Genomic DNA, 18,661 nt, shown 5'->3' with positions numbered 1-18,661 from the left:
ACCTTAGTTTATTGGATTCAAGATTACAATTTCAATAATAACTTTATCAAAAAAACAAAACAGAATATATTTATTATTTTACAAACTACGAGTTTTAGGTTATAAAATCCAAATTAATTTACAAACTACGAGTTTTAGGACATAAAATCCAACACGTGGACCTACAGATCATGGGCTCCAACGATCCGAGATTAATCGGCTAAACTCATTAGACCGATCTAACCCCCATTCCTTAACTAATGGGTCACTCCACTAAAGCCCATAGTTGAACTTCCCTTACTATAGATATATTATGTCCACTCGATACAACCATGAGTAAGTCAACCCTTCACAGGTTGTTCGTAGTAACGGCTGGGTCAAATCTCTGTTTTACTCCCAAAATTACCTCTTGTTCCTTAAGTCCCCACTGATCCTCTTATGAACAATTGTTTTGTGATCCAATCAACAGAACTGAGTCCCTCTCGGGGCAATGAGAGGATGGGACCCCTTGTTCAAGACCCAGAATCAACACTTCAGGGAACAACCTTTCTACTATCCCTAAAAGTGAGTAGGAGTGAATTCCGTCTTGCACCCAATGTCCCCAGCTATCTATCTAGTTTTACCCCCTTGAAATGGGAGGTTTATTGAGCCGACGCTGTTGAGCCAACCCTCACCTATGCAAATCTAAGCATAATTCCAAATAAACAGGTATTCATAGTTAGCTCATGATTAAGGTCAAGTTACCTAGGTCATCGCTTTGAAATAGTCAGTCTTAAACAGTAAACAACGTTATAAAGTAAGAGTGACTAATTTCGTGGTCCAATTTTGTACAAACCCTTTTGCACAAGGATATCCCCACTCCTCATGTTCTAACATGAATGAATTAGGATCACTTCATTTGTAGCACTTTACAATTCCTTGTAACAACTACAGAGCAAACCACATCCAATAATGTTACCAGAATAAGGTACCTAACCTTATTCATATACTATAGATCATTTTGACTATTTACTTGAACTTAATCCACCTTTATATCTCCACATAAAATTCAAATACTCATCCAATAGTCAAGGAACTTTTAGGTTTATTGGATTTCTATTCAACACCACCTTATTGAACTTTCAGAATAAGTTCCATTGTTTACATACCACGAGTTTTAGGACATAAAACCCAACAAACTCCCACTTGGTCTAAAACTCCAGTGGTAACTTATATATCCGATATATATGACTGAGTTTCTGAGTTTTATAGAGAAATACAATAAATTAGGACATCTCATACCTATCTTTTACCATTCAGTATCTCATACCCGATATTTCTCCCACCTGCCCTAAGTTATCTAGTATTCCTAGTCCTACTAGGTGATTCTCAAACACTTTAGTTGAGAGAATCATTGTAAACATGTTTGTATACAATAGGCTTTTGAATAAAACTATATGAGGATTGCATCTTATTCTCAATAATGGCTAGGAAACATACTTTCCTCCCACTACATTGAGGTACTCTCAACTCTTTGAGTAAGATACATCTGACCTGTCTCAACAACTCTTTGTTAACAGTTAAATCTAGAAATCTTTTAAACTTTCTATACTTTTATCTAGCCATTTTAAATATCTGAATATTTACAAATGGATTTTAGCAATTTGATTCTTAGTAGAAGTTGCTAGAACAAACATAATTTTTGAAAATTAATTTTTCATTTATCACAAAATTATATAATTTGTTCTTTACAAGATCATAAAAGCAAGTAGCAACTTCTCCCACTGGTCGAGCTGAGCAAATAGTACTAGGGACTAGTTTGCCTATTTACCTTTCTCTGCCCTCTTCTCAGTAAAATACTAAGGGTAATTTCTCCTCCAATACCCTTCTTCATTGTAGTGGAAACATTTTTCTTTCTCTGTAGCGTTATCCTTGCCTTTCTTTCTAGCAAGTTTCTTCTTCCCTTTCCCTTTGTCATTCTTCAAAGGAATACTCTTACTCTTTGAAGAGGAGGCAACATCAAGCTTGGAGGACATTCCTTTCTTCTCGGCAGTAGTAACATTTACTTTTGATTCCAGATCCTTTGTTCTCAACATTGTCTGATAATCTTGTAGCTCATTCAGCAGAGTAGTCAAGTTGTATTCAATTTTATTCATCAATGCATTCATATAGAATTGAAGAAAACTCTTCGAAAGAGATTCTAGAATAAAACCAACTTGACTTCTCTCGTCCATGACAACACTGTTAACTTCTGCCACATTAAAGTGGACCATCATGTGCAGGACATGTTGACGAACATTTATCCCCTCTTTTATGCGACTATTGTAAATGTACTTGATGGCATCATACCTCAGGGTGAAGGACGGTTGTCTAAACATCCCTCGCAGAGATTCCATAATCTCTTTGGCAGTATTCATATCCTTATGCTTCTTTGCCAAGACATCAGATACACTGGCGAGGATATAAGCATGGGCTTTATCATTAGCCCTGACCTATCTGTCATTACAAATCCCGAACATTTCGGTTTGTGTTAGAGCTAGGAATGGGAGGACAATCCTCAATTAAGATAAACCGCAAATCATCTATCAGAAGTATCGTGTTCAAATTTGATTTTCAATTCACATAATTATCTCCGATGAGTTTATTTGATGCCAACACTTGTATTATTGAACTTGTCATTCTGAAATTATAACCAAATTTTATAAGTGAATTGTTTTTAAATCCAATCAAGTTTTAGCAATTTTAATAATGTGCCCAAGATTATTCTTTTGTAACGATACTACAATAAGACATTCTTGTCTAAATACTATCTCTAGAATAACTCATATTCCTATAGTCATTTAGGTATTGCTTTTGGTCAGAAATTATTAACACTTAATAATTCTGTAAGTGTAGACCCACCATTTTCAAACGTCAGAGGTTACTAAGACCAAAGAAATTCTATCCATTTCTAGAGCTTGAGTTTTTCTGAATCCTATGTTACAAATTTTCGAGGGGATAGCCATCGTTAAACGACTAGCAAAGGGCCGCTTAAAGCTAACCAACAAGAGCAACATAGGAATCTCACGATCCAAACTAACGGAAGAGACCGTGGGATATGTGGTCACATTTCCTTCATCCACTTACTATGAACTACTTCCTTCATTCACCTTGATATTGACGTATACATCCGCTTTTCGAAGGGAGTTCACTTCCAAGGTGACACGAAGCATCATATGAATCTCACGATGTGAACTATGTGGAGACGTGGCAGTTGAATCGTACCATTGATTTCTGTTCGTACAACTTCCCTTTATTCACCAGAATCTAAATTTGATCTTCTTCTTTTTTTCAGGGTCAATTAAAGGAACCTATAAAAGAACAACAAGAAGCTAAGTCATGAAAGCAATAAAATTTGACACCTGGTTGTTGGGATTTATGTCCTAAAAACTTACAGTTTGTAAAGTGATAAACATTTTCTATTATCAATATACTTGTTATTGATCTCATAAATTGTATGAAAGTTTAAATCCAATAAACTAAGACCCATGATTATTGTATAAGTACTTGAACTTTATGTGGAGACATAAGAGTGGATCGGGTTCGAGTAAATAGTCAAAATGATCTATGGTACATGAATGAGGTCGGGTACCTTATTCTAGTAACACCATTGGATGCGGCCTACTCTATAGTTGTTACAAAGAGTTGTAAAATGTTACATACGATGTGATCCTAATTCGTACATGTTATGACATGAGGAGTGGGGGCGTCCTATGCAATGAGTTTGCATAAGATCCGGACCAAGAAATAAGTCATTTTTACTTTATAACGCTGTTTACTGTTTAAGATTGACTATTTCACCTAGATGACCTAGGTAACTCGATCTTAATCCTGAGCTAACTATGAACTCCTGTTTATTCGGGATTGCCCTTAGATTTGCATAGTTGAGGGTTGGCTTCAATAGCGCCGGCTAACTCCCATTTCAGGGGTAAGACCAAATAGATAGCTAGGGACATAGGGTGCAAGACGAAGTTCACACCTACCCGATTTAAGGATAGGAGAAAGGTTGTTCTCTCAAGTACTGAATCCAGGTCTTGAACAAGGGGCCCCACCCTCTCACTGGCCTGAGAGAGAGTTTGGTTTGGTGATTGGATCACAAACCAGTTGTTCATTAGAGGATCAGTAGGGACTTGAGAAATAAGACGTAATCTCGGGGGTGAACAGAATTTTGACCCAACTGTTTATTACGAACAACCTGTGAAGGGTCGACTTGCTGATTATGGTTAAATCATGTGGACATAATATATCTACAGTGAGGGGAGTGTAACTATGGGTTTTAGTGGAGTGACCCTTTAGTTAACGAATAGAGATTAATCTAGTCTAATGAGTTTAGTCAATTAATCTCGGATCGTTGGAGCCCATTATCTGTAGGTCCGTGAGGTCGCCCTACTAGCTTGTAATGGACTAGCTCTAGAATAATGTGATAAGTTAATTTGAAACGTTCAAATTAGAATTAAGGGAATTAGTAATTTTATGAGATATAATTATGTTTAATTTTAGAATTAAACGGTATAGGAGAATTTATATATTTAATATGATTTAAATATATAAAGATGGATATGTATTAAAATTAATTTATATTTGATATTAAATTAATTAAGTTTTATTTAATAATTAATTTATGAAATTAATTAATTTTTCATTTTTAAAATCAAATAGATTTTTAAATCAAAATTTGATTTTTGGATAAAATTGAAAAAAGAAAAGAAAACTAAAACACAAATGGAAAAATGAGTTTTTCCATTGTCCATCACTTAACTAGATCACACATGAAGCAACTATTTTGCCTTGTCTTTTCCAAGCATGAGCTGCAACACATACAACTCTTCTCTTGCATGTTGATCTGCAATGTAATGAGAAGATTGGAATGAAAATCGGGCATGCAATCAAAAGGTTTTTTTAGAGAAAAACTTTTTTGAAGAAAATTTCTTCAACCTTGTTGCAGCAGTGAGCTTTTCTCCTTCATCCCTTGATTCAAGCTTATTTTGAGTCCCACAACTCAATCTAGAGCACCAAGAGAATAGTGGGGAAGATCTTGAGGTGGTCTACAACAAGATATGGAGAAGATTGCAGTTGGAGATGGAGCTTTGAAGAAGTTCTTCAAGAGGTATGTCTTGAAACCCATTTTTCTGCAGAAACATACTTTATATTATGCCAAAATTAGTGAATTTGAATGCTTAGATGATCCTTGTTCTTCCGCTACGATTGATACAATCCTACACTGGTTGCCTCCAAGATGCGCAAATTTTTAACGTTGGTTGTTCAACATTGTTTACTTGTCAAGGTATGTAAAAATTCTCATATTTCTTTGGTCATTTCTTTGTTGAATCCATGAAATTGCTTATAAAAAGAAAGCTTTTGAAGCATTCAAGGGCTCTAGAGACAAATATTTTTGAATTTTTTTCGTTTTTAGAAAATAAAATGCAGACTCAACTACTCGAAAAATAACGACTCGGACTCGTGAGAGTGAGATGAGTAATATTAGAAAATAAATGAGATGCCAAAGGCTTGTCAGCCTCTAACTCCATCACTTGAGGCTCCTCGAGATGAATAGGCTTATAATCAACCTCACATACTTGTTCTGGACATAACGGAATGTATGCATCCTCATCATCGTTAGATCAACAAAATTCCTCAAGAAGCTCAACCTCAATAGTATGAGTGTTGGATAGCTCTAGTCGGCTTTCCAGTGTTGGCATGGAATTTGCAAGTTGAGGGATTGAAACGTCCTCAACTTGAAGAGGGGCTTGGGTCTCTAAGTGAGTCTCAAAAGACTTCTACAGACACTAAGAAAAATAATTAGCAAGTTTAGAAATTATAGAATCCAACGACATACATTGGCCTGAAGTCTAAGGAATCAATTGCTCAACATGGCGGTAGATGACGGTTACCTCACTTCTACTCAACTCAGTAGTCTCAGAGAATGGTTGAAACAATGGTTCATCTTACCTACCAACTGATTCAACGATTTGAGTGACCAGGTCACTCAAACTCTGAAGGTCAGTTTAGCTTCAGATTCAGAATAGTGGATGTCCTGTTGAAAGCTCGAGAACTCCTGTTGCCTATGGAGGGGGTCCTACGAATACTTAGAAGAGTTGTTAGAAAGCTCTCTAACCAATGCCTCTAAAGACATACTTGAGTAGGCAGAAGGTGTTGGGGTTGATGCCCTAAATCTCGTGGGTCTTGTAGTTTGTAATTGTAATGTATAAACAATTTATTTATCTAATAAAATAAGAAGTATTTTATTTGACCTTTAATAGCATTAACCCACAAACCAATAAACTAAGATCCAAAGTTATCTTCTATAACCTAAACATGTATGTGGAGACATACAAGTGGATCATGTTTAAGAGAAAACCTAAATGGTCTGTAGTAGATGGATAAGGCCGGGTACCTTATCCTAGTGACACTACGAATACATCCCACTTTGTAGTTATTACAATTGTTATAAAGTGCTATAAATGATCTGATCCTCATTATTCATGTGGAGATATGTGAGCAGATGTGTTCTATATAAAGAGTTTATATAAGATTAGACCACGAAATGAATAGTCTCTCTATATAAATGAAGGAACGATGAAGTTCCACAACAAAAATGGGGATCATTTTCAATTTTAATTTTTACACAAAACCAAACTTTATAAAACGAAAAATGATTATGCATTAATAATTTTACAGCATGTTAGAGAGAGGAAAAGGAATTAAGGTTTAGGGAAGACTTACCCTTGAAGAACCAAAACCTTCTTCACAAAATCCCATTTCTAAAACGATCACGAACAATCACGATCAGGAACACCCAATGATAACACCACCAAGTGGAGCCTTCTGTATCCTCTTTTGGGTAGAGAATCCTTAGGAGTTGTGGGTTCTGAGTTTTGGGGGAGAGAGAGAGATTTGAGAGAAGGAGAGTGTCTATGGGAATTTTTTTAGAGAGAAACACTTCAGTTTCCCTTCCTGTAGAAGATGAAGGTTTATTGAAAACAACCCCCACACATCACGTTAGATCATGAGAGAATTAAAGGAAGGAAAGTTATTTCCCTCCCTTTAATTTTGAAAATTAAAATTAAATTAAAAATAATTTTAATATAATAACTAATTTATTATATTATATTATATTATATATATATAATATATAACACTATATGTTATATGATATATAACACATAACTCATAGTTTATTATTGTATCAAATTCAATATAACCTATAGTTTTTAATTCTCTTATTAATGCATGGTATTTAATATAAATCAATTTATACAAAATTTAATTATATGAATCTCATCCATATAATTAGTATTTGAATCATATCAATAATTAATTGTTCTCAAAATAGCTTATATTATAATATATCAAATACATTATATTAATTATATCATACATAATTAAGTTAAACTAATCATATCACATTATAATAATTCCCTCATTAATTTGAACAATTCATTAATCTAAAATTAATTCTCAATAATCCCTGTTAAGCTATAGAGGAGACCTTATGGACCTATAGATTGAAGCCTCCAATGGTACTTGAATAAATTAAATTTAAACTTCTCGTCACTCCACTAAAGACCGACAACTGCACTTTTTGCATTACGATATATTTCTGTGTCCATTAAATATAAACCAATAAATAGTCGATGACCCTTCATAAATTTCTCGTAAGTATAGATGGGTCAAAATTATCATTTTGCCCTATAGTTTCATCTAACTCCTTAAGTACCACTAATTCCTTTATTGAAACAATAAGTCAGTCCAATTATGACCAAACCCCTCTCGGGCCAAGAGAAGGTATGACGCCACATTATTTAAGCCCCGGAATCAACCTTTAAGGAAGTAATTTATCTACTTACCCCGACATTAGGGAATGAATGAATTTTGTCTTGTATAGTTGTGTTTCCAGCTCTCCAATCAGATGAATCCCCAAAATAGTAGGCTTATTAAGTCAGTGATCTAGCCACTCTCACTCATACAAATCAAAGGATCGCCTTCGTAGGAGGAGTTTACAACTCACTCAGGTTTCAGGTCATGTCACCTATGGTCAACCTAGTGAAATGTGAGTCTCTATCATTAACGGTGTTATATAATGAGTCAAGTCATTTCGTAGTCCAGTCTTATACAAACTCTTTTGTATAGAACACCCCCGCTCACATGTCTCTACATGAATTATCAGGATCAGATCATTTGTAGCACATTAAAACAATTGTAACATCTACAAAGCGAGTCATATTCATAGTGTCACCAAGATAAGGTACCCAATTTTATCCATCTACTACAGACTATTTAGGTTATCACTTAAACATGATCTACTTGTATGTCTCTACATACATGTTTAAGCTACAGAAGATAACCTCAGATGTTAGTTTATTGGTTTTGTGGGCTAATGCTACTAAATGTTGAATAAAATATATCATATTCTATTAAATAAATAAATCATTTGTATATTAGAATTACAAACTAAAAGACCTACGAGACTTAGGGCATCAACCTCAACAATAACACTCTTGCTAGAAGAGACTTACATCTTACATGTCACAAGGATGACCATAAGTGACTTGACCTGAATCCAGCTCATGAAGTCAGTCATTTGATCTGCATGTGTGAGAGTGGCCAATATCACAAACATAATATGCCTACCATTTTGGGGATTCGTCTAATTTGGGAGTTGGGAATGCAACTATACAAAAAGAAACCCACTTCTTCTCTATAGTTTGAGTAAGTAGAGAAATTTCTCCCATAAGAGTTTATTTCGGGGCTTGAACAATGTGGCACCATACCTTCTCTTGGTCCGAGAGGGGTTCGGTTATAGTTGGACTATAACTTATTGTTCATTAGAGAGATCAGTAGTATTTAAGAAGTTAGATGTAACTACAAGGGAAAAAAGGTAATTTTGGCTCAACTATACTTACGACCAATTTGTGAATGGTCAATGCACCATTGAGTGGTTATATCCAATGGACACAAAAATATATCTGTAGTACAAAAAGTGAAGTTGTCGGACTTTAGTGAAGTGATTGACAGTTAATGAAAATTAGTTAATTTAAGTAAAAAGTTTAATTAATTATTCAAGTACCATTAAAGCTTCAATCTATAGGTCCATAAGGTCCCCTTGGTAGCTCAACTGGAATTAATGATAATCGAATTGATTTTGGATTAATTTGATTTGTTCAAATTAATGAGGAAATTTATTATATGTGATATAATTGATACACAATTAATTATATATGACATAATTGATATAGTATATTTGATACATTATAATATAAATTTTATTTGAGAGAAAATAAATATTTGAATTTGATGCAAATATTAATTATATTAATGTGATTCATTTAAAAAATTTAAGTTAAATTTAATATGAATGTGATTCGTATCAAATATTATATGTTAAATGAGAGAATATTAAACTATAGGCTATATGTTATATTAGATATAACATATAGTATACACACACATATATATAGTAAGTTGGTTATTATATATTTATATATATTAAATTATTTTATTATTCAAAATTTGTTTTAATTTAAAATTAAAGGGAGGGAGTTATTTGATAACTCCTCCCTCTTTTCTCTCTTTTACGTGTGAGGGGGGTTGAGAAGGATTTTTTTCCTTTCTTCTTTGAGTTTCACATAGATGAAAGAAATACATAGAACTCACACATTCTGAAAAAAGAGTTCTCCCTGCATAATTCTTTCTCAAATATTTCTCCCTTTTGCTTCTCCCAAAAATTAACACGAAGCCTACAAAACTCTTGTGGATTCTCATCCTTCAGAGAATAAGGTTTCGTTGTGGTGGTGCCTGGAGTTGGATTTTAATTGCTATAATTTTTGGGTGTTCGTATTCCAAGGAGGAATTTCGTGAAGTTTTCGGTCTTCAAGGGTAAAGGTTTTTCATCCCTTTAATTCCTTTTTAAAATTTTGTAAAGTATGTTGTATTAGAATGCATATGGATATTTCTGTCATCTGAAATTTATGCTGCTTTTGTAATATTAAAAATTAGGCTACGATCTGCTTCTGCATCAGGTGTTCATGCATCCTTCAGAAAGAGCATGCATTAACATCGAGATCGGGCTAGGTAACTTCTAAGGGAGGTAAGCATCGTGCACAGGACCATACGACAACCGAAGACATGCTTTAGAAGGATGACCCTAAAGTGAATATACATTGCATGCCTCTACATCCTACAATTGCCTAGCAAACAAATCTCGAACAAGAGATGCAAGCTCAAATACACGATTTCTAAGCTCACAAATTTGCTACCTTTTCTTCGTCTTGTTGAGCTGCTTGCCTTGCAAGAAACACATAATAGATGCATTGTTGATCATCTGCCATGATAAAATAATTAGACACAAAGAAAAAGGAAATCTTTTAGGGTTTTAAAGTTTACAAGACAAATTTAACAAAGGGAAATTAATTGGTTCCCTAGCAACGATGTCAATGTGTTCGAGACCAAAAGGGCGTTGTAAACCTTCAGATCCAAATCAAATAAAAGTTTATAATCTTATGAAATAACTACTTGTACTAATAGGTAGTACAAGTGGCAAGTTCGAGTCAAACTATGGGGAAGCACGAAGATTAGTTCTTCAAATTCCATTTTCAGTTAAAATGGTAAATGGGAGGAAGGGGTTTGGCATGGATTGAATAATTTGAAATGCAAGAAAATAAAATACAAGAAAGTAAAGGATAGAAATGCAATTAACCAAGACACTTTTAGCTTGGAATTAGAATGGATCAATGATATTTTATTCTTTGAATTATCGAAACATAAATCGAGCTTCTTGTCTATGTAAGCCCAATTGATTGGAAATTCAACCAATAGTCCTAACTAAGCAGTTAGCTAAACATGCATAGATGAATCCATACTAAATATATTTAACTAACTACATTAAGTTCTAGAGATTACAGTGGGATGTACAGTGGGATGTGTGTTTAACTTCCACCGTTTAATTAAACATTCACTATGATTTCCCTCAAGTCAATAGATCAATTTCATTCATTATATACAACAAAATACAAGTCTATCTAACCTTTTTCATCAAGGAAATTAACCTATAATTTCATCTCAAATTTACAAATTGATCTCAAGCATTCAATTGCAAAATCCCAAGTAGTTTGTTAGACAATCAAGAGAAAATAAAATCATTAAGGAATTCTAACAACAAGAAACCCATTGAAAAAAAAAATGAGAATTACATTAAGATAAATCTCCCAAAATTTACATTGTTCCAAATCCATAAACTAGAAAACAAGGACCTTACCTCCCCACCCTAAAGGAGAAGATCAATCCCTGCATGTTTTCATCAATTACATGAAAGAAAGGAAAGAGATGGAAGAAAAATACAAGTGGAAGAGATGAAAAGAGGGAAAAATCGGCTGGAAGCCAAATGAGGGGAAAAGATGATTCCTGCCCTATAATGAAGTCACATATATACCCTTAATGCTGTATCATTCTTCGAAGTGCGATGGCGCTGCTGAAGAAACTCTTATACAAGAGTACCTCTGAGCAGAAGCGGATCGTTCCATATACATTGTGATAGAATTTCCACATTTACAATCTAACAGACAAGATATGCATTATACAAAAAATTATCGGCATGCTTTTAACAATAAATAACAAGAGAACGAATACGTACCAGTTGAAGAACTCTTCTCTATAGAAAAACTTGTTCTCTCCAAGGGACTGCTTCTCTCGCTCTCGCTGGAACGTCTAAGAAATCGTTCACCAAATCACTCGGTCATCTACTCACAAACGACCTTCATACGAACATAGCAACAATGGGGATGACACCACCACTTAGAACCCTCGGTATTCTTCGGGTGAGAATCCAGGAAGTGTGGGCTCTATTGGACTTGGTAGAGTGTAGGAGGAAAGGAAAATCATATACAATGACCAAGTAAGTAGGAGAAGGTAGGGTCTATCGTATAGACAATACTTGATCGTTTAGAAGAAAGTACACGATTGTGTAGTAAATAGGCATCGATTGTATAGATGATCGTTTAGTAATCGCTCGGGCACTAGACGATCGTTTAGAAAAACTTATGCGATCGTTTAGAAAGAGGCGTGCTTGTATATGATCAAGTAGAAACTTTGAGCTATTGTGTAGTCTCTCGGGTTGCTATGCGATAAGATGTATATACAATGCGTGAGCGAATTATGTGGTCTCATGCAAAAATGAAAACGATTTTTATTTTATTCTTCAGTTAAAAAACTGAATGAAACCTCCCACTAACACACGGTTCCGGAGAAAACATCGGTACAATTATCCCATAATTGTCCAATTAAAAAATAATAAATATAGTCATATTATATTCATTAACCTATAGTTTACTATCACATATAAACCATAGTGTTTTCTCCTCTACTAGATATAAATCGTATTTATATCCTTTTTCCTCCAATTAATGTATCACATTCATAAAGTCAATCATATCAAATATGATTAACCAATTCAATCATATCATATATAATCAAATTTCCTCTTGTCAATTTGAACACTTCAAATTGACCCAAAAACTGATTCTCAACTTGAATCCATTGAGCTACCAAGGGGACCTTATGGACCTATGGCTTGAAGCTCCAATGGTACGGGGATAACTGACTAAACTCTTTAGCCACGAGATTCACCATCCGTTAATTAGTAGGCATTCTACTAAAAACCGACAGTTGAACTCTTCTTACCACAGATATATTTCTATGTCCATTGGATATAACCAATCAACAGTACGATAACCTAATGTTCGTAAGTACAGCTGGGCTAATTTATCGTTTTTCCCCTGTAGTTACATCTAACTCCTTAAGTACCACTGATCCCTCTAATGAACAATACAACATAGTCCTACTATGTGTGGACACCTCTCGGGCCATGAGAAGGTGTATGGTGCCACATCGTTCAAGCCTAGAATCAGCCCTTAAGGGAGCAATCTATCTACTTACCCCTGCTTCGAGGAAGGAGTGAATTCCATCTTATGTAGCTGAGTTCCCAGCTCCCAAATCAACGAATTGAGGTCACTCAGGCCACTCACACCCATGCAAATCAAAGGACTGCCCTCAAAAGCAGGAGTTCCCAACTCACTCAGGATTGATGTCATGTTATCTATGGTCATCATAGTGAAGTAAAGTCTCTGTCATGAACGACGTTATATAACGAGACATTAACACTTTGTGGTCAGGTCTTATACAAACTCTTTGTATAGAACACCCCCACTCGCATGTCCCTACATGAATGATCAGGATCATACCATCTGTAGCAAGTCCCAACAAGTGTAACTATTCTACAAAGTGGGACGCATCCGTAGCGTTACTAAGATAAGGTTTCCCTCTTATATCCATATATTGCAGACCATTTTGGTTATCACTTAAGACATGATCCACTTGTATGTCTCCACATACATGCTTAAGTTACATAATGACAACTAGGGATTTTAGTTTATTGGTTTGTGGTAAAGCAAATAAAACATCCAATGTTCATAGACAATAAGTGAAGAAAATATCATACATTATACATCACAAGCGTTTGTTCAAAACCGTATTTACAAACTATAGGACATGAGATTTTAGGGCATCATCCCCAACAGTTGCACTAATATGGTACCTTTTGGAATCTGCACTGAGCATATCACAGTTGGTTGGCTTACTGGAGGCATTTTCGTAATTTTTCATGTGTTTGAAGTCTGACACTCTTTTTTGCTTCTATTTCTCCAAATTAACCCTGAACGATTTGTAACGCTCCCGAATGCATGAATTGTTTGAGATCTTACAAACATAATCATATAGGCACATCAAACATCATAAACGGGCGAGATTTAAAGGTACTAAAATAGCACATTTTGGATACTATCATCTGTTATCCATCTTGTAACATCTTATGGGACATCATATAGGACATGTTGCTTGATATAATACAAAACATGTTGTTGAGGATAGCAAAACAAACCAACAATACTGCACTCCATAAATCATCATATAAGGAAACAATTTGTAGGTAGAATTTGCATGACATGTACCATATTGCTGACATAATAATACAAGACAGGTTATGAAACATGTTCATCAAGTTTTGCCTGTAATAAAATTAGCCAATCAAACTGTCGTAACAATTCTTTTTTTAATATTTGACATGAAATTAAAAGTATAAAAACTAAAAAGATAGAAATTTTTTTAGAAAAAATGTAGGGATGAATAGAATTAAAGTATATAAGATGGTAATATGAATAAAACTTTAAACTAGGAGATAACGAATTTACCTCTTAGATTTTCAAAATTGTATTTTGATATGATTCAATGTTTCCTTTACAATAAAATAAAAACCTTTAATTTCCATTTTTCTTGAAAAAAACCTTTATCTTTTTTGTAAGAGAAATCATATCTTTTAAAATTTGAAAATGGAATATGGGTCAAATACAAACGAAATGATTTGTATTTTATTTATCTAATGAAATCGTGTGTATAATTTTTATAAAATGATATGCACGAATTCAAAATTGAGAAACTAATTTTGAAAGAAAAAGATACAAAAACCAAAATTGAAAGAAAAAACCAAAAGATAAATTGAAAAGTAAAAATTAAATGACTTATTCTAATTTTTTTTTTTAATAAAGAGGGAGAGGTGCAAAATTTTGATTCTGTTATTGTGTATGTAAGAAGTATAAAATTGAAAAAGAAAAGTTAAAAAGATCAATAAAAAAACCAAATGGTACAAATAAAATTATTTTAAATTATCAATGGGTGTGAATGCAATTTGTAACTTTTTCCCACTCTCATCTCTCCACTCATGTCCCTTCGTAGGAGATAATTGGTTGAAAAGAAAGGCTAAATTATAAAAAAAACATTGTCGGTGAACTTTACATTTTGAGAGCGTTTGACGTGCGATAAAAGCAGAGAGTTGAGTTGGTAATTATTATTTTGAAAGATAAATTATTTGGAGAGTTATATTATCTGTGTTTTGTGTATAGAGTTGAGTTGAACTTGTAATTATTATCTATGTTTTGGGACTTAGTTGAGTTGAGATATCTGGTGTTGTTTTGGTAAAAGAAATTTATTTTGTTTGTTTTATTTTGTTTTATTTTGTTTTTTTATTTTTTTTTTACTATTGTTGATTTTAATTTTCAATTATACACATATTTTCCTATCTTTTCTAAGATAAAAACAAAAAAACTTATAATTCTTTTTTATTCTTAAAACATAGCAAATTCTCTACAAAGTATTTATATACGTAATACAAAATTTTGAATTCAATTTTTTAAACACTCAAATAGAAGTGATTATTCCATTAAAAAATCCAACTTAATCATTAATTACCGTAAAAGTTAAAAAGAAGATTAGTGTTATCAAATGAAATTATTGCCATTGTTTTAGATAGAAAGGGTGACCAATTTATGGAATATGAATTTACCTTTTTCTAAAACTGGTGAAATGATTTTAGAAATATTGATGTCTATTTTTTATATTATTATGTTGTATCAATGTACAAACTATCTTTTTTCTAAAAGAAAAAAACTTGAGTCATAATCTTAAATTCCACTATTTCATTAGAATTATGTAATATTTGAAAACATCAAAGGATAAGTTATTTAAAACATATCGTTGAACTTTTGTTTAGTGAAACAATAATAAAACGTCGAATGTAATATTTTTTAGATATAAGAAAAAAGGAAATAGAAGAAGAATAATTAAATCTAAAAGAACAACCATAGAAAGAAAACAAAAAGAAGAAAGGAAGAGTTGAGTAAGAAAAGGGGAAATAAAACCCATACGATCCAAACAGAGAAAGAAGAGAAAAAAATGAGAAAAACGAACCAGAAGTTGAAAAAAGAGAGAAGATAAGAGAAGGGGAATAACTATGAAGAGATGCATGAGAGAGAGAAATGACAAAGTAATTGAGGGAGTTGGGAGAGTAATGAAAACGTGTGAGAAAACGGGTGAGAGTGAGAGTGATAAAATGGTGGATAATTAAATCCACCGTTTTATTTTTATCAGTGGTTGTCAAAGTTGGGCACACGAATGTGGTAGTCGGAGTATGTCATCGAAGTTACTTGTACGAAGGTAGTCGTTGGAGTTAGTCGCTAAAGTTTTCGTCGGAGGTGGTTGATGGAGCCTGAAGTTCTTCGTCGAAGTTGGTCGTGCGAATGTGAAAGTCCAAGTTGTTTTGTACTAAGGTGGTTGTCAGAATTGGTTGTCAGAGCGTCGTCAAAGGTGGTTGTTAGAGCTCGAAGTTGGTCGTCGAAGTTGGCCATTTGAAGGTGGTCATCGGAGTACGTCATCGGAGTGTGGTAGCAGTAATCGGCAATGGAGACTGATGGGTGGAACCATTAAAAACATTAGAGGGAGAGAGAATTGGAGAGAGTTAGGGTGAGTTGGTTGACAAACATTGAATTGTAAAAAATACCAATTCAACTCAATTCTCCTTGGATTGTCAAACATCCCCTTTGTGTAAAAAAAATAACCCCTGAAGTTTCAAAAGTTTCAAAAGTATCCCGAAACTTCGAAAATGAGTTAAAAAATAGCCTTATGGTTAGTTTTGGATGGAAACCGTTAGAGTTTTATTTAAAAAATACCTAAGTTAAAAAATACTCTTCTTGTTATATGAACAAAAGCGGTTAATAACGTCTTACCTTTCTATTTTCCATCTTTTTCTCCCTTCTTCAATACACTCTTATTCCCCTTTTTTAGCTATTTGACACTTGTTTATCTAAAATAAATAAATAAACAAAGTTGCACACTTTGATTAAGGTATATGAACTATAATACAAAGAAATATAATAAATAAAGCATCAAATGATTAGACTTGCATATTTTAACAAAATTGTACATAGTAGTTGTTTGCGTGTTAATGACCAAATATTTTTTTTATTTAACTATCTATCGTTTTGATATATTTTAAGAGGAGATTTTGATTTTAGAATTTTGTGGGATTTTATGTTTTAACGTAAAATTTTGGTTTTTATTTGGTTGTTGAGAATAATTGTGTAAGTTCAGAATTGGAAAATTAAGAGAAATATGAGAGTATCTATAGGGAAAAAAATGAGAATATACATGACTCTGTTTGGTAACCATTTTGTTTTTAAAAATTAAACTATAGACACTACTTTCACCTCCAAATTTCTTCTTTTATTATCTACTTTTTACCAATGGTTTAAAAAACGAGGCCAAATTTTGCAAACTAAAAAAATAGTTTTCAAAAAGTTGTTTTTGTGGCTAAGAATTCAACCATTGTACTTAAAAGAAATATGCAAATCATGATAAAAAAAAAATATAGATGATATAGACTTAATTTTCAAAAACAAAAACTAAAAACAAAAGGGAAACATGGTCATATAATTTGTTTTAAAATTTGTTATTTTTGAACTTAAGAGAATAAACAAATTGATCATCATATTAATGGTATGAGTATTTTTTTAACTTTTTGTTTTAATTTTTAAAGTTCTTTTTTTCACGAGAAATTAACGGTTTCTATTCGAATACTAACGATTGAGGTATTTTTAACTTTTATTAAGTTAAGGGTATTTTTGAAACTTGTGAATATTCAGGGGTATTTTTTAAATAAAAATTTAACGGTTTCCATCTAGACAAAGTGTAAAGTTCATAGGCATTTTTTATAATTGACACAAATAACTAAAGGGAAGGGTACAATTGGTGTTTATGAAAAAAATAATAATAATAAAAGGGATACAACACCGGTAATATAGATATAGTTATGTAAATTTGACGTTCTTTTTTCTCTCACAGGACTATATGTACAATATAAGGATTGAGGAACTATGCTATGAAGAAGTTTCTATTATTTCTATTGAAAAGGAAACGTTTCAAAAGGCAATATACCAATTGATTCATTATTTTAAGAGATTGAAAAATACGAATGAAAAATTATTAGCATCAAATATTTGAGAGAATCAAAATCCCATTGTTTAACTTTAACTACCATAAATTAAGAAAAATATTCCAAACACATTTAATTTTCAATGACCGAACAAAATGATGAACAGCTGAAAGTACCAAAAGTTCCAAGACCCAACATAAAGTAGCAACATTCAACAATGGAAATGGAGTTCAGAATTTCTTGATGAAGTCATGAATGTGAGTATTGATTTCATGTGGCTTTTCTTCGTGGACAAAGTGGCCAGCATTTTGTACTATTACTACTTCCTCCAACAATGGCACGTCCCTTTTGAATCCGCCATTGTGGATATATTCCTTGGCTCCTAGAAAATGGTAACTTATATCCAAATCACCGACGATGAATTTCACTGGTACCTGAATCCGCGCTCCCGTCCATGGTGCCGTCAGCTCCCAAGTTCTGCGACATACATCAATTCAGCTTCATACATCCAAATCAACCATCAATTCTATCAGCTGCCTTTCACATATAGCTAACGAAATGCATTTCTAAGTGAGGAACAAATTGACAGTTTCTTGCTATGAAAATGCACATAAAAAAAACATGTAGTCAATGTCAAAACACGAATCCGTTGAACATGAAACATAGAAAAGAGTGTCAATCCGAGTTCCTCTTGTTGAAATACGTTGAATTTATTTAGTCCTTTTCTACTGTGGTTTTTCTTCCCTGAATTAGGGTTTTCAACGTAAACTCCTTGTGTCGTCTTCTTTTCTTCTTTTTCAATATGGTATCAGAGCAAGGTGATGAAACCCTAGCCCCGATAGAAGAAACTCA

The 18,661-nt window shown here is 33.3% G+C and overlaps 1 pseudogene; it reads right to left on the bottom strand.

Annotated features, from left to right (window-relative positions):
- Nucleotides 1-17,858: 17,858 nt before the first annotated feature.
- Nucleotides 17,859-18,661, bottom strand: part of LOC120090228 — a 9,202-nt pseudogene continuing 8,399 nt past the window's right edge.

This window comes from Benincasa hispida, chromosome 11 (assembly GCF_009727055.1).
Source record: "Benincasa hispida cultivar B227 chromosome 11, ASM972705v1, whole genome shotgun sequence".
NCBI classification, from domain to species: Eukaryota; Viridiplantae; Streptophyta; class Magnoliopsida; order Cucurbitales; family Cucurbitaceae; genus Benincasa; species Benincasa hispida.
This window is presented reverse-complemented; position numbering and strand designations above follow the sequence as displayed.